The sequence below is a fragment of the Dendrobates tinctorius genome, unplaced genomic scaffold (assembly GCF_039654945.1).
Source record: "Dendrobates tinctorius isolate UK_male_01 unplaced genomic scaffold, ASM3965494v1 ptg000005l, whole genome shotgun sequence".
In the NCBI taxonomy this organism is placed as follows: Eukaryota; Metazoa; Chordata; class Amphibia; order Anura; family Dendrobatidae; genus Dendrobates; species Dendrobates tinctorius.
In genome coordinates, this window is record NW_027361673.1 from 7,335,001 (window position 1) to 7,360,724 (window position 25,724).

At 40.1% G+C, this 25,724-nt stretch overlaps 1 long non-coding RNA gene across 2 annotated transcripts; it reads left to right on the top strand.

Moving 5' to 3' along the window:
• The first annotated feature begins 165 nt into the window (after positions 1–165).
• Positions 166–25,724, top strand: LOC141083482 (uncharacterized). 2 transcript variants are annotated; one of them, XR_012230730.1, is made up of 3 exons: positions 166–237; positions 21,260–21,394; positions 24,713–25,724. It is a non-coding gene; the product is annotated as an uncharacterized lncRNA (long non-coding RNA). The 2 variants fall into 2 exon arrangements; XR_012230731.1 differs by lacking the exon at positions 166–237 and adding an exon at positions 1,402–1,485.

The following is a 25,724-nucleotide window of genomic DNA, read 5'->3' on the forward strand; positions in this document are numbered from 1 at the left end:
CTTGTCTCGCATTAAGAATGTTACACTGTACTTATGACAAATTGAATGGAGCTAAAAATGTAACACTTTTTTGGAGTTTTGTAAACCACAGAAATGTAGTCCAGAACACTGAACAGTGTATGGCTGAGAAATTTATCACAGCAAAATTGTTTAATGCTTTTTTATAGTGAGGAAGTGACTACTACGAAATACGCGTTGGGGCGGCGGGAGCACCTTCATTAGACTCATCTCTTATTTGTAAGTCTGTTTTTCTACTGTTCATCTTTTGATATTCATCATAATATTAACCACCGGCACGCTATGGTTGATATATTGTTTGATTATATACTATTTTTCTGACAGCCTCTGAGTTAATCTATGTATATATCCAAAAAAAGAAAGGAAGACCGCACTCCTGGAGCTGGTGGAAATAGTGTTGGGTTTATTGGCACATGCAATACATGTCGGCCGGGGGAGTGATAGCAGGAGAGGAGAAACAGCTGTTTCTCCTCTCCTGCTATCACTCCCCCGGCCGACATGTATAGCATGTGCCAATAAATCCAACACTATTTCCACCAGCTCCAGGAGTGCGGTCTTCCTTTCTTTTTTTTGGATATATTCAGAATTGTGGATTCCCAGGCCAGCACCCGCAGCTGCCAGCACTGAGAGCTCCGTACACCGCACACCACTAGAAGCTAAATGGTAACAGTGGTGCCGTCCGCGCTTTTTTCTTCTTTTTTTTTCTCTTTTCTTACTTGTAATCTATGTATATGTTCAAAAGTAATCTTTGCACTATATGCACTTTTGCACAACAGCAGTTTATTTGTACCACTATGCACTTTTGATGCTATGAGCTAATAATACAATTTAAGCTAGAAAAAAAAGGTCAAATCCAGCGCTGCTTGTGGTCAGAATGCAATACATAAAGTGCATATGCACATATTGATTTCTAACTGTATTTTAGAATGAAACATTTAGCAAAAAATTGATCAATTATTTGAGCCACCCCAGGACGCCAAGGCATTCTCATATGGGGCAGTCCTACTCTACTTTTTTATATTCCCTGTGCCATTACGGCCTCCTAAATGTATTAAAAGCAAGACCACATAAATGTCTCATTTTGAAATACAGTTAGAAATCAATATGTGCATATGCACTTTATGTATTGCGTTCTGACCATAAGCAGCGCTGGCTTCTCCCCTTTTTTTATTTGATATTGGTTTGAGGCTGACCACCACTGTTGCCGTGCGAGCTGGGTTATGCTCGCCATTCTTTCTGAGTTAATTTTGATTAATTTAGGCAGCTGTGCACACACACACAGCAGCCCAGCCTTTCCCCAGGCTCTGTTTGATTGTGCACCTGTATCTGGGCCTGTATCACCCTTCATCTGTGGTGCTGGTCAGGCAGTGTGGAGGTTAGACCTGAAATGTCTATGTCCGGATCTGGTCAATCTTTATCTGCGCTCACCATTTCTGGCTCCATGAGAGTGATTCAGAAATGCTTCAGGTACAGTTTGCATTTAATGTGGTCTTGCTTTTAATACATTTAGGAGGCCTTAATGGCACAGAGAATATAAAAAACATAGAGTAGGACTGCCCCATATGAGAATGCCTTGGCGTGGCGGGGTGACCCAAATAATTGATCAATTTTTTGTTAAATGTCTCATTTTGAAATACAGATAGAAATCAATATGTGCATATGAACTTTATGTACTGCGTTCTGACCATAAGCAGCGCTGGATTCTCCCCTTTTATTATTTGATATTGGATTGTGGCTGACCACCACTGTTTCCGTGCGTGCTGGGTTATGTTCGCTGTTCTTTCTGTGTTCATTGTGATTGATCTAGGCTGCTGTGCACATACACATCAGCCCTGCCCTGCCCAAGGCTTTGTTTGATTGTGCACCTGTGTCTGGGCCTGTATCACCCTTCATCTGTGGTGCTGGTCAGGCAGTGTGGAGGTTAGACCTGAAATGTCTATGTTCGGACCTGGTCAACCTTTATCTGCGCTCGCCTTTTCTGGCTCCATGGGAGTGATTCAGAAATGCTTCAGGTACAGTTTGCATTTAATGTGGTCTTGCTTTTAATACATTTAGGAGGCTGTAATGGCACAGCGAATATAAAAAATGTAGAGTAGGACTGCCCCATATGAGAATGCCTTGGCATGGTGGGGTGGCTCAAATAATTGATCAATTTTTTTGCTAAATGTTTCATTTTGAAATACAGTTATAAATCAATATGTGCATATGCACTTGCATTCTGACCATAAGCAGCGCTGGATTCTTCCCTTTTTTATTTGATATTGGTTTGTGGCTGACCACCACTGTTGCCATGCATGCTGGGTTATGTTCTCTGTTCTTTCTGTGTTCATTGTGATTGATCTAGGTGGCTGTGCACACACAGAAGCCCTGCCCTGCCCCAGGCTCTGTTTGATTGTGCACTTGTGTCTGGGCCTGTATCACCCTTCATCTGTGGTGCTGGTCAGGCAGTGTGGAGGTTAGAGTTCCTTACACTTGCCAGTCCTACTCTAACATGAAAACCTCAAAAAAAGGAAAAAATCCTCCAAAAAATTCAGATACAAACCAGACAGGCCTAAATGCATCTGCACTAATACAGGGTGCAGCGGACCCAAGTAAAATGACAGCTGCACAGGTGCATAAATACTAAATGAAACAGCCAGCCTACAATCAGGGATTGGCCGTGTGGTACACCAGGGCAGAAGAAATAATCCGCATGTGGCAGTGTTCACACAGGGAATGGAGGGCTTCTGGTTCACAACCTCTTAGTAACGCCATATAGGGGGGCTGCCCAGTGCCAACTAGAATGCATCCCGTGTGAACAGAGGCCACAAGTTTGAAGAACCATTTGGGCCCAACTGCACCCTGAAAGAAATATGAAAAGTGCACAAAAAACATATCAATATATGTAAGGTATTGGTTAATATTAAGGCCTTAAAACCGAAGCTGGCAAACTGCGTCAAAGTTCCTTACACTTGCCAGTCCTACTCTAACATGAAAACCTCAAAAAGAGGAAAAAATCCTCCAAACAATTCAGATACAAACCAGACAGGCCTAAATGCATCTGCACCAATCCCTGATTGTAGGCTGGCTGTTTCATTTGGTATTTATGCACCTGTGCAGCTGTCCCTGTGTGAACACTGGCACATGCAGATTATTTCTTCTGCACTGGTGTACTACACGGCCAATCCCTGATTGTAGGCTGGCTGTTTCATTTGGTATTTATGCACTTGGGCAGCTGTCATTTTACTTGGGTCTGCTGCACCCTGTATTAGTGCAGATGCATTTAGGCCTGTCTGGTTTGTATCTGAATTTTTTGGAGGATTTTTTCCTCTTTTTGAGGTTTTAGTGTGGAGGTTAGACCTGAAATGTCTATGTCCGGACATGGTCAACCTTTATCTGCGCTCGCCTTTTCTGGCTCCATGGGAGTGATTCAGAAATGCTTCAGGTACAGTTTGCATTTAATGTGGTCTTGCTTTTAATACATTTAGGAGGCCGTAATAGCACAGCAAATATAAAAAACGCAGAGTGCTAGTGTAGTAGAAGCGCTGGCTTCCTCCCTTTTTTATTTGATATTGGTTTGTGGCTGACCACTGTTGCCATGCACGCTGGGTTATGCTCACCGTTCTTTCTGTGTTCATTATGATTGATCTAGGCTGCTGTGCACACACAGCAGCCCTGCCCCTTTATTTTTATATAGTGCTAACATATTCCGCAGCGCTTTACAAATTGCACACATTATCATCACTGTCCCCGATGGGGCTCACAATCTAAATTCCCTATCAGTATGTCTTTGGACTGTGGGAGGAAACCGGAGTACCCCCCATGCAAACACGGGGAAAACATACAAACTCCTTGCAGATGATGCAGTGCCATCCACTGAGCCACCGTGCTGCCTAGCTTCAGCACCAGTATGAATGCTACTGGACTCTGATTACTTTTTACTGTGCATCTAAACAACTGGACAAGCACTTTCTGCCTCCAATATGAACTGTCACAGAGCGGTGGAATGCTCTCAGTGTGCCGAGCCACTCAGCATCTGTTCTTTTATAACCCATGATGTCACACGGCCAGCCAATCACAGTAATGCCACTATCAAGATGGCTACAGCATTTCAGTGATGTCACACGGCCATCCAATCACAGTAATGCCACTATCAAGATGGCTACAGCATTTCAGTGATGCTCAGGCAATCCCTGCATGCTTATTGGCTGTGTAACAGGCATCAAATATGCAGGGCAGGGATTCAAGTTTAAAATGGAGCAACCCCAATGCTCACTGAGTAATGAGCACATCTGAGCACTGATTGATATCTGAGTATCACCAAGCACGTTCGCTCATCCCTAGTGATGATGCTTGAAATCATTGTTCTGCTAACCATGGGCAGCACAGCAGTGCAGCTTTGCAGCGCTGGGGTCCTGGGTTCAAATCCCACCAAGAACAACATCTACAAGGATTTTGTATGTTGTCCCCATGTTTGCATGGGTTTTCTCCAGGTACTCCGGTTTCCTCCCACACTCCAAAGACATACTGAGGGAATTTAGATTGTGAGCCCTGTTGGGGATAGCAATGATAATGTATGGTGCTGCGGAATATGATAGCACTATTTAAAAAAAGCATAATAAATAAAATGTGCAGTCACTATTGCTTTGCATCAAAATGGCTTTACAAGCAAGGACATTGCTGCTTGTAAGAATGATTAACTATCGGATCATGAAGAACTTTAAGGAGAACTTAAATTGCTGTGAAGATGGTTTCAATGTGTACAAGAAAGTCCAGAAAGTGCCAGGATTCAACTATAGCCTCAACTATGCACAAAGATGGAAGCTGGCCTTGTTTCAGGAAAGCAAAGAAGTCACATCTTTCCAAGAAAAACCATCAAAGACAAAATGATATTCTGAAATAAAAATATGGATTGAACTGCAGAATACTGTGGTAAAGTTACTTATTCAGATAAAGCCTTTTTTAACTGGTTGGGATGTCTGGAAGAATGATTGTCTGCAGAAGAACAGGTAAGTGTCACCATAAGTCCTGTTTCATGCATACAGTAAAGCATTCTGAGAACATTCATGTGCATGATTGCCTTGGATTCAAGGAAATGAGCTAAGAACAATTTTGTCTAAGAACTCTGCGTGGATAAAAAATAGTATCTAAACATCCTCCAAGACCAACTTCTCCCAATAATCCAGGAGCTATTTGGTGATGAACAATGCTTTTTCCAGTCTTATTCGAAAAGTATCCTAACCAACAAAAGCACGAAAAATTGTGATGAACTCTAAGCACTGATTAGGCAAGAGTGTCAGTCAGGTACGGACTGGGACTGAAATTCAGCACTGGCATTTAAAATCACACAGGCCCATGCTGTCCCCGCCCCCGAGCACCAGATGGGGATATATTACTAATATTACCCTGGTTAGAAGAAAGCAAGATTTACTACAAGACCAATATTTCTAATGATACCCTGCTGGGGTAAGTGAAGGAGTCAGTGACTTTGTGCTCCGCCACAACTCTTAACAGTATGGGTGTCTTGAGAACACTGATTCTGTTAACAACATAGCAGACAAGGTTGCCCATGACCAGACAGGCCCTTCTGGAATTTGTAAGAATTGCCAGATGGCCAGTCCGGCCCTGATGTCAATATCTGGCCCATAAGCATGCCAGGGCAAGTTGCAAAAGTCTTAAAAAGTAAGGATGAACACTGTAAATATTGAGACTTTGCCTAACCCCTTAGTGACCGAGCAAATTTTGAGCCTAATGACAAGACAAATTTTACAATTCTGACCAGTGTTATTGGAACGCTTCAACAGATCCCACTGATTCTGAGGCTGGTTTTTTTCGTGACATATTGTAGTTCATGACAGTGGTAAAATGTCTTCAATATGACTTGTTTTTATGAAAAAATGGAAATTTGGCAAACATATTGAAAATTTTGCAATTTTCAAACTTTTAATTTTTCTGCCCTTAAATCAGAGAGTTATGTCACACACAATAGTTAATAAATAACATTTCCCATTTGTCTACTTTGACTGCACAATTTTGGAAACAATTTTTTATGTTAGGAAATTATAAGGGTTAAAAGTTTACCTCATTTTTCCAACAGAATTTACAAAACCAATTTTTAGGAACACATCACATTTGAAATGACTTTGGGGGCCTATATGACAGAAAATACTTTAAAATTTGCACCCCTCAAGGTGTTCAAAACTATAGTCAAGAAATTTATTAACCCTTCAGGTGCTTCACAAGTTCTGGAGCAATGTGGAAGGAAAAAATGAGCATTTAACTTTTTTCACAAAAAATTTACTTTAGACCGAATCATTTTTATTTTCATAAGGATAACAAGAGAAAATGAACCCCAAAATGTGTTCAATTTCTTCTGAGTATACCGACACTCCACATGTGCGGAAATTCACTGTTTGGGCACATGGCAGGGCTCAGAACGGAAGGAGCACAATTTAACTTTTTGAATTAAAATCTGTCTGGAATCGAGAGCTGACATCATGTCGCTTTTGGATAGCCCCTGATGTGTCTAAATGGTGGATACTCCCCACAAGTGACCCTATTTTGGAAACCACACCCCTCAATTATTTCATCCAGGGGTATGGTGAGCATTTTGACACCACTGGTACAGCACAGAATTTGATAACAATATTTTGTCATATTGAATATGTCATCATTAGTGTTGAGAACAAGTGCTGGCTACTCCAGTTTGCATCGGGTGCTAGGGTATGCACCGAGTATCATGGGTGCTCAAGTTACATGCTCAAGTCCCTGTCCCACATGTTTCATGGCTGTTAGACGCCCCCAAAAATCTTGCGAGGATCCGCGATACTCCGTGCATACCTGAGCACCAGATGCAAACTTGAGTAGCGAGCACTTGGGCTGAACAGTAGCCATCATATCGTCATCATTTTTTTACTTTTGATAAAAACTATTCTAACCCCAATTCTAATCCTAACACAACCCTAACCCTAACTCCAACCTTAACAAAACACAACCCTAACCCCAACACAACCCTAACCCCAACACAACTCTAACTCCAACCCCAACCTTAAAACAACCCTAACCCCAACACTAACCCTAGCCCCAACAATAACTGCAAATAATGAAAAAAAATACAATTTTATTTTATAATTTTTATCTACCTAAGGGGGTGACAAGTGGTATTTGCTTTACTATTTTTATAATTTTGATCACTATGATAGGGTCTGTCACAGTGATTAAAAGAAACCAATAGGAAAAATTCCCTATTGTTGCAGGGCACTGGCTGGCAGATATCGGTGGGTGCCCTGTGCATGCGCCTGCTATTTTTTTCCAGGAAGATGACATGGAGAACCAGGGGATGGAGCAGGAGGGCCTTCTACCCCAGGTATCTGAAATCCTGGATATTTTCAGATGCTGCAGGGGTGCTACAGCCTTATTTCTCAGCAGAAATAAAAAGCGGTGCTATGGAATAAGTACCCTTGATTACCACCATTAAATGGTGTATCGTGGTCATTAAGGGAATAAACTTGATGCATTTGACAATAAAAGTTTAAAAACCTTCTGAAACGCTTATAATTGTACTTCAGTAATCATATAAAATACCTGACTAAAAGATCTGAAAGCACTGAAATACCAAACTTTGTGAAAACAAAACTTTGTGTCAGTCTCAAAACTTCAGGACACAACTATCTACCAACAGCCCAACAGCTTACCTTTGACTTCTTGTGTCAGCTTTTCAGAAGTTTTGATCTATTTTAGTATCTACCATTATAGGTTAGTTCCATACAATGGAATAAATGTATTTATTTTTTTCTTCAGTGCCCAATGGTGTAAAATTTTGTGCCCCACCTTTGGTGTCAATATTATCACTGCACCCCAGATGAATTCATTGAGAGTTGTAGTTTGTAAAAATGTGGTCTTTTATAGGGGGTTGTGCTGTTCTGGCACTACCTCAGGGGCTCTGCCAAAATGACATGGCACCCTCAAACTACTTCAGTAAAATCTGAACTCCAATATGGCACTTCTTTCATTCTGAGCTTTACATTGGACCTCAAAAGTAGTTTTCAACCACATATAGGATATTGGAGTACTCAGGAGAAATTGCACAACAAATTTTGGAGTCCATTTCCTTCTATCCTTGTGAAAATGAAAAAAATTGGGGTTAAAACAACATTTTGTGGGAAAAATATATTTCTTACATTTTCACAGATCAAAATTGTTAAATTCTATGAAGCACCTGTGGGGTCAAGGTGCTCACCACACATCTAGATAAATTCCTTGAGGGGTCTAGTTTTCTAAATGGGGTCATTTCTGGGGGTTTCTACTGTATAGACACATCAGGGGCTCTCCAAATGGGACATGATGTCCACTAATGATTCTAGGAAATTTTACATTCAAAAAGTCAAATATTCCCCTTCCCTTCTGAGCCCTGCCGTGTGCCCAAAAAGTAGTTTTCTCAATCATATTGGGTATAGGTGTACTCAGGAGAAATTGCACAACAAATTTTAGAGTTCATTTTCTCCCTTTACCCTTGTTAAAATAAAAAATTTGGGACTAAAAGAACATATGTGTAGAAAAATTTGATTTTTTTAAATTTTACAATTCCATGTTATAAACTTCTGTGAAGCACGTGTGGTATCAAGGTGCTCATGACACATCTAGATAAGTTCCCTGAGGAGTCTAAATTCTAAAATGGTGTCACTTGAGGGGTGTTTATATTGTTTAGGCACATCAGGGTCTCTGCAAATGTAACATGGAGTCTGCTAATTATTCCAGCAATTTTTTTTTCATTCAAAAAGTCAAATGGCGCTCCTTCCCTTCCAAGTCCTGCTGTGCACCCAAACAGTAGTTTTACTCCACATATTTTGGTATTGATGTACTCAGGAGAAATTGCAAAACAAATTTTGGGGTCCATTTTTTCCTGTTACCCTTGTGAACATAAAAAAATGAGTCTAAGTTAGCATTTTTGTGAAAAAAAGTGAAATGTTTATTTTTTCTTCCACATTCTATTAATTCCTGTGATGCACCTGAAGGGTTAATAAACTTCTTGAATGTGGTTTTGAACACCTTGTGGGGAGTAGTTTTTAGAATGGTGTCACTTTTGGGTATTTTCTGTCATATACAGTAGACCCCGCAAAGTCACTTCAAATGCAATGTGGTCCTTAGGGAAAATAAATCACTGGTCAACTTTTAACCCTTATAACTTCAAAAATAATGTTTAAAAAATTGTGCTGATGTAGAATAGTCATGTGGGAAATGTTATTTATTAAGTACAGCTCTGGCAAAAATTAAGAGACCACTTCCAAATGTTCCGTTTGTCTGATTTTTCTCTTTATAGGTATATTTTTGATTAAAATGTGAATTGTTCTTTTAGTCTACAAACTTCTGAGAACAGGTCTTCGAATTTCCAAGCAATAAATTTTGTATTTTTCTTCTAAAAAGGAGAAATGGTCAAAATTATAAAAAATAAACAGTGCTTTCAGACCTCATATAATGCAAAGAAAACAATTTCATAATCATCTAGGAACAACAATAGTAATGTTTTAACTCAGGAAGAGTTCAGAAATCAATATTTTGTGGGATAACCATGATTTTTGAAAACAGCTTTCATGCGTCTTAGCATGCTTTCCACCAGTCTTTCACACTGCTTCTGGCACAAAAATGTAAGCAGTTCTTTGTATGATGGCTTGTGACTATCCATCATTCTCTTGATTAAATTCCAGAGGTTTTCATTGGGGTTCAGGTCTGGAGAATGGGCTGCCAATGACAGGGATTTAATGTGGTGGTCTCTTAATTTTTGTCAGAGCTGTATGTTGTGTGACATAACTCTCTGATTTAACGGTATAACAGTACAATTTTAAAAATTGCTAAATTTTCTCCAAATTTCCTTTTTTCCCACAAATAAAAGCAAGTCATCCCAAACAAATTTTACCCCTATCATGAAGTGCAATATGTCACGAAAAAACTATCAGAATCAGTGGGATCCGTGGAAGCAGAGCTATTATTTGGTCAGAATTGTAAAATTTGTCCTGGTCATGAAAGTGAAAACAGGCTCGTGTGATGAAAGGGTTAAATTCAAAATTCAGTAGGCTGCATCTTAACAGCTTGATCATCAAAATATTTGCCAGATGTGATGTCTGAAATTTTTGCTAATGCCTATTAGTTTTTAATCACTCTGTCATCTTGTAAATTCTTTTAATTCTACATTTTAATTTTGAGAATATTAATGCTGAGAAAATAAGTACGGTATTTCTAGTAATATATCAGATGTTCATTAAAATATATTATATGCAAAATGTTTATTAAAACACCATCACCAAAAATACCTATTGTACTTAAGACAAAGGGTTTGATTCATTTAGACAGGAGGTTTTTATATTAGTCTTCATGAAGGGAACGCTTAAGTGAAATGTGCCAAATTCATTAAGAAGTGTGCATTTCTTAGTGAATTTGGCTCATTGCTCAACTGCCATGTGCAACCACCACATGTATAAATCTTTTAGTGATGGGAGTTCATGTCGGTCATAATTTACACCACTTCTGTGGTGTAAATTATTATGATGAATATGATTAATTTGTCAACCACATTTGACAGCATGAATGCTGTCCAATTTTCAAAAAGTGGGAAGAAATGTCAAAGACTGGTGTAAAATAACAAAATGATAGCATTTTGTGACATTTCAAGCAGTTTTACGCTACAATTCTGGCAAAAACATCCAACTTGATGAATCTTGCAGTGTGTCCAGTAAAAACAAAAAAATGATGGGAAAGATTAAATTCAAAAAAGTTTTGGATCATTATTTAAAGTTTATCTGGAAAACATTTCATTGAATCTACATGCTCAGCAGACTACTACTGAATGATGGCAGCAAAGTCTAGCTAAGAGCCTGGGGCTGAGGAATAGGTAGCACCAGGGCCTGGCTGGCAAATTTTAGTTTGGGTGGCAAGCATACAGTAGTGGCCCATCCTTAACATGTTTATTTTCACCTGCTTCATAGGTTATATTCACATGACCGTATTGTTTGTCTGAGTGCTGTCTGTGGAAAAAAATAACACACTTGGATTAATTCAGATGAGAATTTGTAGTGGTCACTAGTTATTAACGTCTTATCCGAGCTCGCTCGGGTGTTACCCATGTATCTCGGGTGTGCTCATATATTATCTTCCAGTCTTTGCTGCTGCATGATTTGTAAGACAGCCTTAACATGTGCAGGACTTGCCTGTTTGTTAGTCTGAACACATGTGGGGGTTCCCTAACAGCCGCAAATCATGCAGCCGCAGGGACTTGAACATAATATACAGGCATGCCCGAGATATTCTGATTACACCCGAACGAACTCATATAAGACATTATCCTAGCACGTCTGCTGGTCACACAGAGTACATGTAATTCTTGTGTATTACCATATTTAAAGTGTAAATACTTTTTTGTGGTATAGTAAAACAAGGAGAAAACAAGGGGAACTGCTACCTTGGATCTAATCCTTATAAACAGGGAGGAAATGGTTGAGGAGGTAAAAGTGGCTGGGACCCTAGGAGGTAGCGACCATGCTATTTTAGAATTTTGGATAACTAGAGGCGGAAGACCTGTGAAGACTCAGACGTCAAGGTTAGATTTCAGAAAGGCAGATTTGAAGGGATTCAGAAAGAGAATTGGAGGGATCCAATGGCTGGATATCCTAAAAGACAAAAATGTCCAGGAGGGATGGGAAATCTTGAAAAATGAAATTCTCAAAGCACAGTTGTTATCAATTCCGAAAAGAGGGAAGAATAGGAAGCATTTAAGGAAACCAGGATGGATGAACACAGAACTTAAGCACATGCTAAAAAGGAAGAAAAAAATGTTTATAAAATGGAAAGAGGGAGGCATATCTAAAGAAGAATATAATGCTGTCTGCAGAACCTGCAGGGCACAAATCAGATTAGCTAAAGCTGAAAATGAATTGAGGCTTGCAAGAGATGTCAAAAGCAATAATAAAGGATTTTGGGGATATGTCAAAAGTAAAAGAAAAGTCAAAGATGCTATAGGATTTTTACAGGATGAAAATGATGAAATGGTAAGACAGGATGTTGAGAAGGCTGAACTTTTAAATTCCTATTTTGCATCTGTTTTCTCTCAGAAAGGAAATGTAACATCAACTGTTATTCACTGTCCTATTAAGGGAATAGAAGAATCCAGGATATCTATAAACAGAAAGATAGTGAGGAAACACTTAGCTAACCTAAATGAATTCAAGTCTCCAGGTCCAGATGAATTACACCCCAGAGTACTGAAGGAGATAGCAGAAGAAATTTTTGAACCCCTCTCCATAATCTTTGAAAATTCTTGGAGAACAGGAGAAGTGCCAGAAGACTGGAGAAGAGCAAATGTTGTTCCTATCTTCAAAAAGGGGAAGAAGGTGGACCCAGGCAACTATAGGCCGGTGAGTCTGACTTCTATACCAGGAAAGATCTTTGAACAAATTATTAAACAACATGTATGTCAATACCTGGATAAGAATGAAGTGATTAAACAGAGTCAGCATGGGTTTGTAACTAATAAGTCATGTCAGACTAACTTAATTTCCTTCTATGACGGTATCACTGATTGGGTGGATCAAGGAAATTCTGTAGATATAGTATATCTCGACTTCAGCAAAGCATTTGACAAAGTCTCTCATACAATCCTTATTGAAAAAATGACTAAGTATGGAATGGACAAGGCAACTGTTAGGTGGATTCATAACTGGCTTAGTGATCGGACCCAAAGAGTGGTCGTAAATGGCTGCACATCCAGTTGTAAGAATGTCTCAAGTGGGGTACCACAGGGCTCTGTCCTGGGCCCTGTATTGTTCAACATCTTTATCAACGATTTAGATGAAGGAATTGAGGGTAAACTGATTAAATTTGCTGATGACACAAAGCTAGGAGGGATAGCTAATACTAGAGAAGAGAGAGAGGATTCAGAAAGATTTAAATAAACTGGAGAAGTGGGCAGCAACTAACAGAATGGTTTTTAACAAGGAGAAATGCAAAGTACTACATCTGGGCAATAAAAATGAAAAAAGCATATATAGAATGGGAGGAATAGGGCTAAGTGACAGCACATGTGAAAAAGACTTGGGTATACTAATAGATCACAGACTGAATATGAGTCAACAGTGTGATGCAGCAGCAAAAAAGGCAAATGCAATTCTAGGATGTATTAACAGAAGCATACAGTCTAGATCACGTGAAGTCATTATTTCACTCTACTCCTCTTTGGTCAGACCTCATCTGGAATATTGTGTCCAGTTTTGGGCACCACATTTTTAAAAAGACATCAACAAACTGGAGCAAGTTCAGAAAAGAGCGACCAGAATGGTGACCGGTCTGCAAACCCTGTCTTATGAGGAAAGGTTGCAGGATTTGGGAATGTTTAGTTTGCAAAAGAGAAGACTGAGAGGAGACTTAATAGCTGTCTACAAATATCTAAAGGGCTGTCACATTGTAGAAGGATCAACTTTATTCTCATTTGCACAAGGAAAGACTAGAAGCAATGGGATGAAACTGAATGGGAGGAGACACAGATTAGATATTAGAAAAAACTTTTTGACAGTTAGAGTGATCAATGAGTGGAACAGGCTGCCACGAGAAGTGGTGAGTTCTCCTTCAATGGAAGTCTTCAAACAGAGGCTGGACAGACATCTGACTGGGATGATTTAGCGAATCCTGCTTTGAGCAGGGGGTTGGACCAGATGGCCCAGGAGGTCCCTTCCAACTCTACGATTCTATGATTCTATGATTCTATAAGGTACAATGTGATTTTCTACACTAATGTAAACATAGCAGCGTAAAGGCAGTCACACAGAAGCATAGGTTTGCTAGATAGATACCCAAGATTTATTATTTTATGTATTTTTTCAAGCATACTGGATCAAGAAAGTCATTATTCTAAATTTCAACTCCATATTATAGTATATGATGTATCAGTCACTAATTATCCTGTGTGTACCATCTGATGTCTGTGCACACAGTATACAGTATACCACATACAGTACAATATACATAGGACAATATGTGACTGGTATATAGAGATGAACAACAACAACTTAATTTGCAGGACAGTGGTCCAGTGGTCAGATGAATATTCAGTGGCTGCTGGATAGGAGCCCTGCAACAACCTCCTACCTAAGGGCATCCCCTTTCTCTTCCTTTGATTTGGAGCCTTGAGCAATGTCATCTATGTGTCATCCTACAAAGATAACATCATGCAAGGACTAGAAATCAAAAGAGGAGTCGGAGGAGGAGACTTTCAAGGCTCTGGTCTGGTGGCCATGGACTACTGACGTGACTGTGACCAGTGATCTGTGAATCAATTTGCTCATCTGTACTGGTATATGATATATTATGACTAGTGTTGAGCATTCCGATACCGCAAGTATCGGGTATCGGCCGATACTTGCTGTATCGGAATTCCGATACCGACTTCCGATATTTTTTCAATATCGGAATTCGGCATCGGAATCGGAAGTTCAGTTGATTGACGGCCTGACGTCATCATGATGCGCGGTGTGTGCGCATCATGATGCGCCGTCATTTCGGGCCTTCCGGGGGTCTCTGCCGGCCTGCCGGGGGGCTGTGCCGGCCTGCCGGGGGGCTGTGTGGACTGCCCGGGGTCTCTGCCGGCCTGCCGGGGGGCTGTGCCGGCCTGCCGGGGGGCTGTGCACCCTGTGGGGGTCTGTACCGGCCTGCCGGGGGGCTGTGCCGGCCTGCCGGGGGGCTGTGCTGATGTCCGGGGGTCTGTGCAAGCATCGTCCGATGGGACTACAAGTCCCATCGGGCGATGCCTGCTACCATGACAGTTATTGACACATTAGCCAATGATGGGACAGTAGTAGTCCCATCATCCGGCTAATGTGTTAAATGTTAAAAAAAAAAAAAAAAAAAAAAAAATACTACATACATACTACATGCTACATACATGCTACATATATACTACATACATACTACATACATACTACATGCATGCTACATACATACTACATATATACTACATACATACTACATACATACTGCATGCTACATACATACTACATACATACTACATGCATGCTACATATATACTACATGCTACATACATACCACATACATACTACATGCATGCTACATATATACTACATGCATGCTACATACATACTACATATATACTACATGCATGCTACATACATACTACATGCTACATGCATGCTACATACATACTACATACATGCTACATATATACTACATACATACTACATATATACTACATGCATGCTACATATATACTACATACATACTACATATATACTACATGCATGCTACATATATACTACATACATACTACATATATACTACATACATGCTACATATATACTACATACATACTACATATATACTACATACATGCTACATATATACTACATGCTACATACATACCACATACATACTACATACATGCTACATATATACTACATGCATGCTACATACATACTACATATATACTACATGCATGCTACATACATACTACATGCTACATGCATGCTACATACATACTACATACATACTACATGCTACATACATACCACATATATACTACATACATACAATACATTCATACAATACATACATAGACATACAGTACATATAACATAGAGTAACATACTTACCAATACTTGTCACATTGTTCCCCGAAGCCATTGTCTTTCCGGAATAAATATTAACATAACAAACCACAAAAATACTCACCCACGATCCGAAGCAGTCCACGAGTGTGTCCCACGACGATCTTGGGTAGAGAACTGCAGCATCAGATGATGCTGCCGTTCTCTACGGGCTGCAGGAATCCAATGACGGAAGGTAGGTATCCTTCCGCACTGTATTCCTCCGCCACTTAAAAAAAAAAAAGTCCCTAGTCTCACTTTATGCCATTGCTGTGTGGGAAATTCCCACACAGCAATGGCATAAAGTGAGACTAGGGACTTTTTTTTTTTTTAAGTGGCGGAGGAATACAGTGCGGAAGGATACCTACCTTCCGTCATTGGATTCCTGCAGCCCGTAGAGAACGGCAGCATCAGCTGATGCTGCAGTTCTCTACCCAAGATCGTCGTGGGACACACTCGTGGACTGCTTCGGATCGTGGGTGAGTATTTTTGTGGTTTGTTATGTTAATATTTATTCCGTAGACGACAATGGCTTCGGGGAACAATGTGACAAGTATTGGTAAGTATGTTACTCTATGTTATATGTACTGTATGTCTATGTATGTATTGTATGAATGTATTGTATGTATGTAGTATATATGTGGTATGTATGTAGCATGTAGTATGTATGTAGCATGCATGTAGCATGTAGTATGTATGTAGCATGTATGTAGTATATATGTAGCATGCATGTAGTATGTATGTGGTATGTATGTAGTATATATGTAGTATGTATGTAGTATATATGTAGCATGTATGTAGTATATATGTAGCATGCATGTAGCATGTAGTATGTATGTAGCATGCATGTAGTATATATGTAGTATGTATGTAGCATGCATGTAGTATATATGTAGTATGTATGTAGTATATATGTAGCATGTATGTAGTATGTATGTAGCATGCATGTAGCATGTAGTATGTATGTAGCATGCATGTAGCATGTAGTATGTATGTAGCATGCATGTAGTATATATGTAGTATGTATGTAGCATGCATGTAGTATATATGTAGCATGCATGTAGTATATATGTAGTATGTATGTAGTATATATGTAGCATGTATGTAGTATGTATGTAGCATGCATGTAGCATGTAGTATGTATGTAGCATGCATGTAGCATGTAGTATGTATGTAGCATGCATGTAGTATATATGTAGTATGTATGTAGCATGCATGTAGCATGTAGTATGTATGTAGCATGCATGTAGTATATATGTAGCATGCATGTAGTATATATGTAGTATGTATGTTGCATGTAGTATGAATGTAGCATGTATGTAGTATGTAGTATGAATGTAGCATGTATGTAGTATGTAGTATGAATGTAGCATGTAATTTTTTTTTTTTTTTTTTTTTACATTTAACACATTAGCCGGATGATGGGACTACTACTGTCCCATCATTGGCTAATGTGTCAATCACTGTCATGGTAGCAGGCATCGCCAGATGGGACTTGTAGTCCCATCGGACGATGCCTGCACAGACCCCCGGAGCCTGCACAGACCACCGGCAGGCCGGCACAGCCCCCCGGCAGGCCGGCACAGCCCCCCGGCAGGCCGGCACAGCCCCCCGGAGCCTGCACAGACCACCGGCAGGCCGGCACAGACCACCGGAGCCTGCACAGACCCCCTGGCAGGCCGGCACAGCCCCCCGGCAGGCCGGCACAGCCCCCCGGCAGGCCGGCATAGCCCCCCGGAGCCTGCACAGACCACCGGCAGGCCGGCACAGACCACCGGAGCCTGCACAGACCCCCTGGCAGGCCGGCACAGCCCCCCGAAAGGCCCGTACAGACCCCAGAGAGGCTGTACAAGGGCAGGAAAGGGTTTTTCTTATTCCGATACCGGAAGTCCCATAGACTTGAATGGGACTTCCGGTATCGGAATCGGCGATACCGATACTTTTTTTAAAGATCGGCCGATACCATCCGATACGATACTTTGAAGTATCGGATGGTATCGCTCAACTCTAATTATGACTACACTTATCAGATATTATGTACAGGATAGTATGTGACCATTGTACAGTGGGGAAAAAAGCATTTAGTCAGCCACCAATTGTGCAAGTTCTCCCACTTAAAAGAGGAAAGAGGCCTGTAATTAACATCATAGGTAGACCACAACTATGAGAGTCAAAATAAGAAAACAAATCCAGAAAATCACCTTGTCTGATTTGGCAAGATTCATTTTGCAAATTATGGTGGAAAATAAGTATTTGGTCACCTAAAAACATGCAAGATTTCTGCCTCTCACAGACGTGTAACTTCTTCTTTAAGAGTCTCCTCTGTCCTCCACTCATTACCTGTAGTAATGGCACTTGTTTGAACTTGCTATCAGTATAAAAGACACCTGTCCACAACCTCAAACAGTCACACTCCAAACTCCACTATAGTGAAGACCAAAGAGCTGTTGAAGTACACCAGAAACAAAATTGTAGCTCTGCACCAGGCTGGGAAGACTGAATCTGCAATAGGCAAGCAGCTTGGTTTGATTAAATCAACTGTGGGAGCAATAATAAGAAAATGGAAGACATACAAGACCACTGATAATCTCCCTCGACCTGGAGCTCCACACAAGATCTCACCCCATGGGGTCAAAATGATCACAAGAGTGGTGAACAAAAATCCCAGAACCACACGGGGGGGACCTAGTGAATGACCTGCATAGTGCTGGGACCACCGTAACAAAGGCTACCATCAGTAACACACTACGCCGACAAGGACTCAGATCCTACACTGCCAGACATGTCTCTCTGCTTAAGCCAGTACATGTCCGGGCCTGTCTGAAGTTTGGTAGAGAGCATTTGAATTATCCAGAAGTGTTTAGGGAGAATGTCATATGGTCTGATGAACGCAAAGTAGAACTGTTTGGTAGAAACAAAACTCGTCGTGTTTGAAGGAGACAGAATGATGAGTTACATCCAAAGAACACCATACCTACTGTGAAGCGTGGGGGTGGAAACATCATGCTTTGGGGCTGATTCTCTGCAAAGGGACCAGGACAACTGATCCGTGTACATGAAAGAATGAATGGGGCCATGTATTGTGAGATTTTGAGTGCAAACCTCCTTCTATCAGCAAGGGCATTGAAGATAAAATGTGGATGGGTCTTTCAGCATGATAATGATCCCAAGCACACCACCAGGGCAACAAAGGAGTGGCTTCATAAGAATCATATGAAGGTCCTGGAGTGGCCTAGCCAGCCTCTAGATCTCAACCCCATAGAAAACCTTTGGTTAGATTTGAAAATCTGTGTTGCCCAGCGACAGGCCAAAACATCACTGCTCTAGAAGAGAGCTACATAGAGGAATGGGCCACATACCACCAACAGTGTGTGCCAATCTTGTGAAGACATACTGAAAATGTTTGACCTTTGTTATTGCTAGCAAAGGATATATAACAAAATGTTGAGTTGAACTTTTGTTAATGACCAAATACTAATTTTCCACCATAATTTGAAAAATAAATCTTGCCAAATCAGACAAGGTGATTTTCTGGATTTGTGCTTTCATTTTGACTCTCATAGTTGTGGTCTACCTATGATGTCAATTACAGGCCTCTCTCATCTTTTTAAGTGGGAAAACTTGCACAATTAGTGGCTGACTAAATACTTTTTCCCCACTGTATATTACACTATTTCAAAAAAAGAAAAATATTACACTGACTACAGACAAATCCATCCTGTCTGGCCTATGCTTTTACTGGTGGTTCAGTCCCTCAATCCTTGTTCACATTTACGTCACTTGACAAGTGGAAAGGTTTTAATACAAGAGTTAGGACTGTCCCACAAGGGTTGCCTTGACGTGGTGGGATGGCTTCTACATTCTTTTAATCAAAATTATGTTTACTATATACCCTTATTATTATTACTACCTTCATGCGTTTTTTTCAGTTTATTATTTTATTACTTTTTTATTTTAGGATAATTGTGTTTTGTGCTTTGTTTTTGGTTTTCTCTGTCTAATGGTCGTGTGTTAATATGCATTTACATTCTGCATACACATTAACTTACTTTTTCAGCTCAGACTTTAGTTTTATATTCAGTTCAATGTGCATCCTGTGCATATAAGGGTGTGACTCCCTGTTTCTGAGCTGGGAAATCCATCCTGCCAGGCCTATGCTTTTACTGGTGATTCAGTCCCTCAATCCTTGTTCACATTTACGTCACTTGACAAGTGGAAAGGTTTTAATACAAGAGTTAGGACTGTCCCACAAGGGTTACCTTGATGTGGCGGGATGGCTTGTACATTCTTTTGATCAAAATTATGTTTACTAAATACCCTTATTAATATTTCTACCTTCATGCATTTTTTGCAGTTTATTTTTCTATTTTAGGATATTTGTGTTTTGTTCCTTGTTTTTGGTTTTCTCTGTGTAATGGTCGTGTGTTAATATGCATTAACATTCTTCATACACATTAACTTAGTTTTTTAGCTCCGAACTTAGTTTTTAATTTTTTTATGATTACAGACATCAGATATTACACCAGTCACATTTTATCCTGTGAGTCATACGAGCATTTTACACGGACGAGGGCTGTGTGATAAAACATCACATAGCACTCACAAGAGTGTTATACTATGGGCATATTATATCCAGTATACAGCATAATATGTGATGGTATATGATATACTGTGATACAAACATCAGATATTTTACAACTTATCCTGTGTATAATATGAGATGTCTATGCATATTGTATACCACATACAGGATCATATGTAACTAGTGCATATTACACTATGATTACAGACATCAGATATTGCAGGAGTCACATGTCCTGTATATACCGTGTGATGTCTGTGCACATATAAATTGTGATGGTATATGATATATTGTGATACAGATATCAAATGATATATACTGGATAATATATGATGGTATATATCGGGGTGGGCAATTAATTTTCCCTAATGGCCACATGAGAGAACGTGACTGTTGTGGAGGGCTGAACCAATCATCTGAAATGAATTCTGTTCAATGTTATTATTAATAACTACAATTAATATGAAAAAATATTTAATATTGAGCAGAACTAAGTATGCTGATATCTCCCTATATGTATGAACCCCCACACAGACCCTATATACTCTATGAGCAAACACATAGCCCCCTATCTGTATACCGTATGAGCCCACACACAGCCCCTATATACAGTATAGGCATTTACAGTGTTAGCCCCGCATAGCCCTTATATGCAATATGAGCCATCCCATAGCCGCCTATATACCGTATAAGCACTTAAATAGCCTTAAATATACATTTTGAGCTCCAAACATAACCTCCTATATACAGTATGAGTGCTCACATAAACCCTATATACAGTCTGAGCCCCACATAGTCTCCTATATACATTATCAGCTCTCCTCTCACATAGTCGCTCTAAATAAAATATGAGCCCTCACATGGCCTCCTATACAGTGTGTCTCCACATAGCCTCTTATAAGCAGTATGAGGCCCCGCATAGTCTCCAATATACAGTGTCAGGTAGCGCACTGGGGGTATGTCTGCATCTCTGTCATGGGCCAGGACAACAGCTGAGTGCTAACCTCATACTCACACCACTGAGTTTTCCAATCCGCAGGCTCCTCTCCATCAGACTGAAGCAGCTCCAGGTGTGCTGTGTGACATCACTGCAGAGACACAGCACAGGTAGCGCGTTGGGGGTATGTCTGCATCGCTATCATGTGGCCAGGACAGCAGATGAGCATATTCAAAGGTAACAGTGTGGTCCCCCGGAGGCCCTCAGCAGCTGCTTGAGAACCAGCCCGGGGGGCATTTGCCCCACTGCCCCGACCCAGCCCACCCCTGGGCAGCACAATCAGCATACTTACAGTATGAATCAAGCCTGCTCACTGCTGTGTGCCTGCTTCACTGCTCCTAAGCTCTATAATTGAGGGCAAGCACCCATAGATGCTCAACATTGAAGTTAAAGGAGTTGTTTGGCTTTAGGGTACAAGTCTGCAGTCACTCTATGTGAATCCTCACATTCTCTTTACTGTGTGCTGTGAGTATTCTCTGCTTCTGGCACCGGGAGCAGTGGGCACGGGATCGCAAATTATTTGCAAACATATCATGTGTGATGTCAGGACTCCCAAGTTCACATGTCTGCAGTCAGAGTAACTGCAGACTTGTACTCTTAGGCCGGACAACCCTTTTAATATTTATATAAATGTAAGTGTATACTTGAGTAATAATTATTTGATGTTTCTGGGGATATTTTATGCTACCTTGCAGTATTTAGCTTCAAAGAGAAAGTTCCATCTACTCCATGGTGGTATTTGGTACTGCTGGGTAAGTGTTTTATATTTAACTGTGGCATTTGTGATCGCCGGTTAGATATTTTGTGCTGCACTGTGGTATTTAGAATCCCCCAGAGGTGTGCCACATATTAATATTTGCTTCAATGCATCATGGAATTTAGTGCTGCTACAAATGTAATGTGGAAGCGGTGATCTAGCATTTGTTTGCTGCTGAGACAGAGTACAAATATCTTGTAAAGTTCTGGTGTTGATGACTGCTGCCTATGCTGGAATAAATATAAAGTCTAGTGATGAGAGAGCGTGCTTGGATAACGGGATATCCGAGCATGCTCGAGTGTTATCTGAGTGTCTTGGGCGTGCTCGGATAATATGTTCGAGTCCTTGCAGCTGCTTGTTTTGCAGCGGTAGACAACCACAACACATGCAGCCACAGGGACTCGAATATATTATCCGAGCACACCCAAGATACTCGGATAACACCCAAGCATGCTCGGAAAACACATTCAGTCATCACTAATTAAAACATTTGTCAGAAGTTTTCTAGGCATATACCTTGGTAGCCTGTCCATTAGTGAGTACCACAACATCTTCATTGCTTACAGAAACCCATATACTGTACATGCACTTGTGCTTCATAATGCAGCATGATCCCATTCAAGTCAGTAGAGCTTAGCAGAGTCATATGTAGGGATGGGCCGTTGTCCCAGAATAAGCAAGGAAGGGATCCTGGTGATCTTAGGAACACTGCATGCAGATCTATTTTTTTTCTGATTGGTTTTCCAAAAGTCAAATACATGACCCTTTATATGAGACATTATCATAGGGAAGGGACTTTTTTCTGCTCATGTACACTGGAAATAGAATTGATTCTACTGTATAAGTCATAAACAGTAAACATTAGAGGTTGCCCTGACCTTCACTGCAACCCCAATCTTGTCTGAGCGGAAAAGGACTGTCCATACTGAGTTTTGATAACACAATATTTCAGTTGCATAAGTGTATTCTTAGAAAAGTACAGTCTGAAGATTTAAAAATCTTTATTATTATTATTAATCACACACGCTGTAAATCACCCACATTCTTTTTTTGCTATTTTTCTCATGTCTCTGCTAAAGACCATAAATTCTTTTCCATCATAACCAATTGTTATGAAATGAATCATAGCAGCAATAGCCTATTAGTCATGCAAATCACCCCTGTTAAGCCTCGGAGACAGCATAGGAACTGCTTTAGTTCCTTTCCTCCTCTAAATCGCTTTCTTTCCATTTTATACAAGGCTGAAATCAAGCAGATGCCCTCAAGGTGTACCATGAAGCACTTCTGAAAAATTTATCTGACAAAAAAGGCCTCATCTCATTAACCATATTGAACTTTAATTTGCATTTCACTATAAAATTTCTATTAATCCACTGGCACCCGAATGAGACCAAAATATAAATGAAATTAACTCTCCTTTACTTAAAAGCTCAGGGATCGCTTGTAATGTGCAGCTGCATTACCAGTACCAAGGATCATTGAGCAGAAAGTAACTGGCTGCCTGCTAGGGATAGAATTTATCCGGACAAAGGAGCTTTGGAAGGTCACTTTTGCAGCGTTTACTGAAGATTTTCTTAGCTGCAAATGCTATTTTTGACGTTGAATGCACTTGTTATCAAATGCATACTTGTTGTGAAAGGGCAGTGAACAAGTGATATTCCCAGAGAGCCTGCCCTTCTTATGACCGTTCAATAGTGATAGTAAATGAAAATTTAATGCTCTTTGAAAGGAAAAAAGTTCAGTCAAAAACAACAGAGAAATCAAAGAACTTGCGGTACAGAGTATCCATAAAACTTCTGAGCCCTGTTGCAACATCTTTAGCAGGTCTAAAATGTGCTATATATATTTTTTTTTTCCATATGGCAGCGGAGCTCTTGGCGCCCTTCCAGGCACTAGGTAGCGACTTGATTGGCTCTCTCCGCACCCCTGAGAATATTGCCTAGTCACTGCTATTACAATACGTGTGCAGCTTTAGAATGTTTGACACTCTCACAATTCCATACTCCTGTTTTAACAAGTGTACTCTATTAATTGTTAATTAGTTCCTGAATGTTTATTTAACATTTAAAGTCACAGGATTATCTATTCCTTCTATGTTTCCATGTGTTGTACATCTGCTCCAGGATTCTTGCTAGAAGTACTACCATAAGTGCAACGGAAATCCCATGCTCACTGGTGTCAGATAACCATAGGTCTTTTTCAATCTTTAGAAAGAAACTTTTGTTAACTATACATCTACTGCATTACTTATACATTAGCTGTACTGGATCCTATTCAGTAGAATTATGTATGATACCTTATATGTATCTATTAAATCAATGTGCAATAAATTACATTTTGCTGTAGCATATGCTGAGCTTGGAGACAAACACACATAATTATGTGTATGTATGTCTATGATGCCTTGAAAAAGTATTCATATCCATGAACTTTAATATTTTTTTCACATTTCGCCCAGAAACGTAATTGCTTTTACTGGGATTTTATGTGATATACCAACACTAAGTAGCAAGTGTTTGTGAAGGGTAAAGGAAATGAAACTTGATTTTATAAATATTTAAAAAAATACAAAATTACAAAATCTGAAAATTGTGACATGCATTTGTATTCAACCCCCGAGTCAATAATTTGTAGGATTACTTTTTATTGCAATTACTGCAGCTAATGTTTGGGTTATGTCTCTACCAGCTTTGCACATCTAGAGGCTGACGTTTTTTCCATTCTTCTTTGCAATCTAGCTCCAGCTCAGTGAGATTGAATGGAGAGCTTCTCTGAACAGCAATTTTCAAGTCTCGCCACAGATTTTCAATTGGATTTAGGTCTGGACTTTGACTGGCCCATTGATACACATGAATATGCTTTGATCAAACCATTCCACTGTATATCTGGCAGTATGTATAGAGTTGTTGTCCTGCTTGACGGTAAATCTATGTAAGGGTATGACAGAGATTGCCATATACCTGCCCCTGAAGACAACAATTGTAGCGTCAATATTAACATGCGATGTTAGTGCATTTTTTTTGTATAATGTGAAAAGTGTAAAATGTAATGTAAAATGCATAGAGTGCTATAGGTACTAATGCTGCTGTGTCGGTACTGTAATGGTAATGTCTAAGGTAACCTGTCACACTCAGCTCAGGGGTAGGGAAAGTATAGAACGCAGTTTAGTGCTTAGTTAGTGATAGATAGGTACATTATAGCAGATTGGTAGTGTTAGACCTTTTTAATGTACAGTATAAAAATAGTACAGGATACAGTTAAATGTTTGGGACCTGTCCAGCATGGGAGGGGGCAGGTCAAGCAAAAAGGAGAAGAATTTCCTGGTTCAGTCAATCTGAGTTAGTGTGAGGTTCATGTCAAGTTCAAGTGGCAGTGGGCTGGAGGCATGTGGAGTACATTTTGTTCTGGCAGCATAAAGTCATACCAGATTTTCTGCAGCAATTCCTGTACTATTTGAGGCCTATGGCCCGAACCTGTCACTGGAAAGTGTGCCTTAATTCTTTCCATATGGAGGAAGCTGGATGGGGAAATGTGTGAAGGAAATGTAACAGATCTCGGGACTGATGTGGTGCAGGATGGGAAATCCCTGGGGTTGACAAGAGGATCAAGTGTAGGAATAGTCCAAACTGAACGTGAGAAGAGGCTTGGAATGCACTGTGTTGATGGAACTGGATGGTGCTGTGCTCAATTCTGCATGTTAAAGACTGATGTACTTTAACTGTCCAGTAAAGTTGAACTGGTTATAGCGAA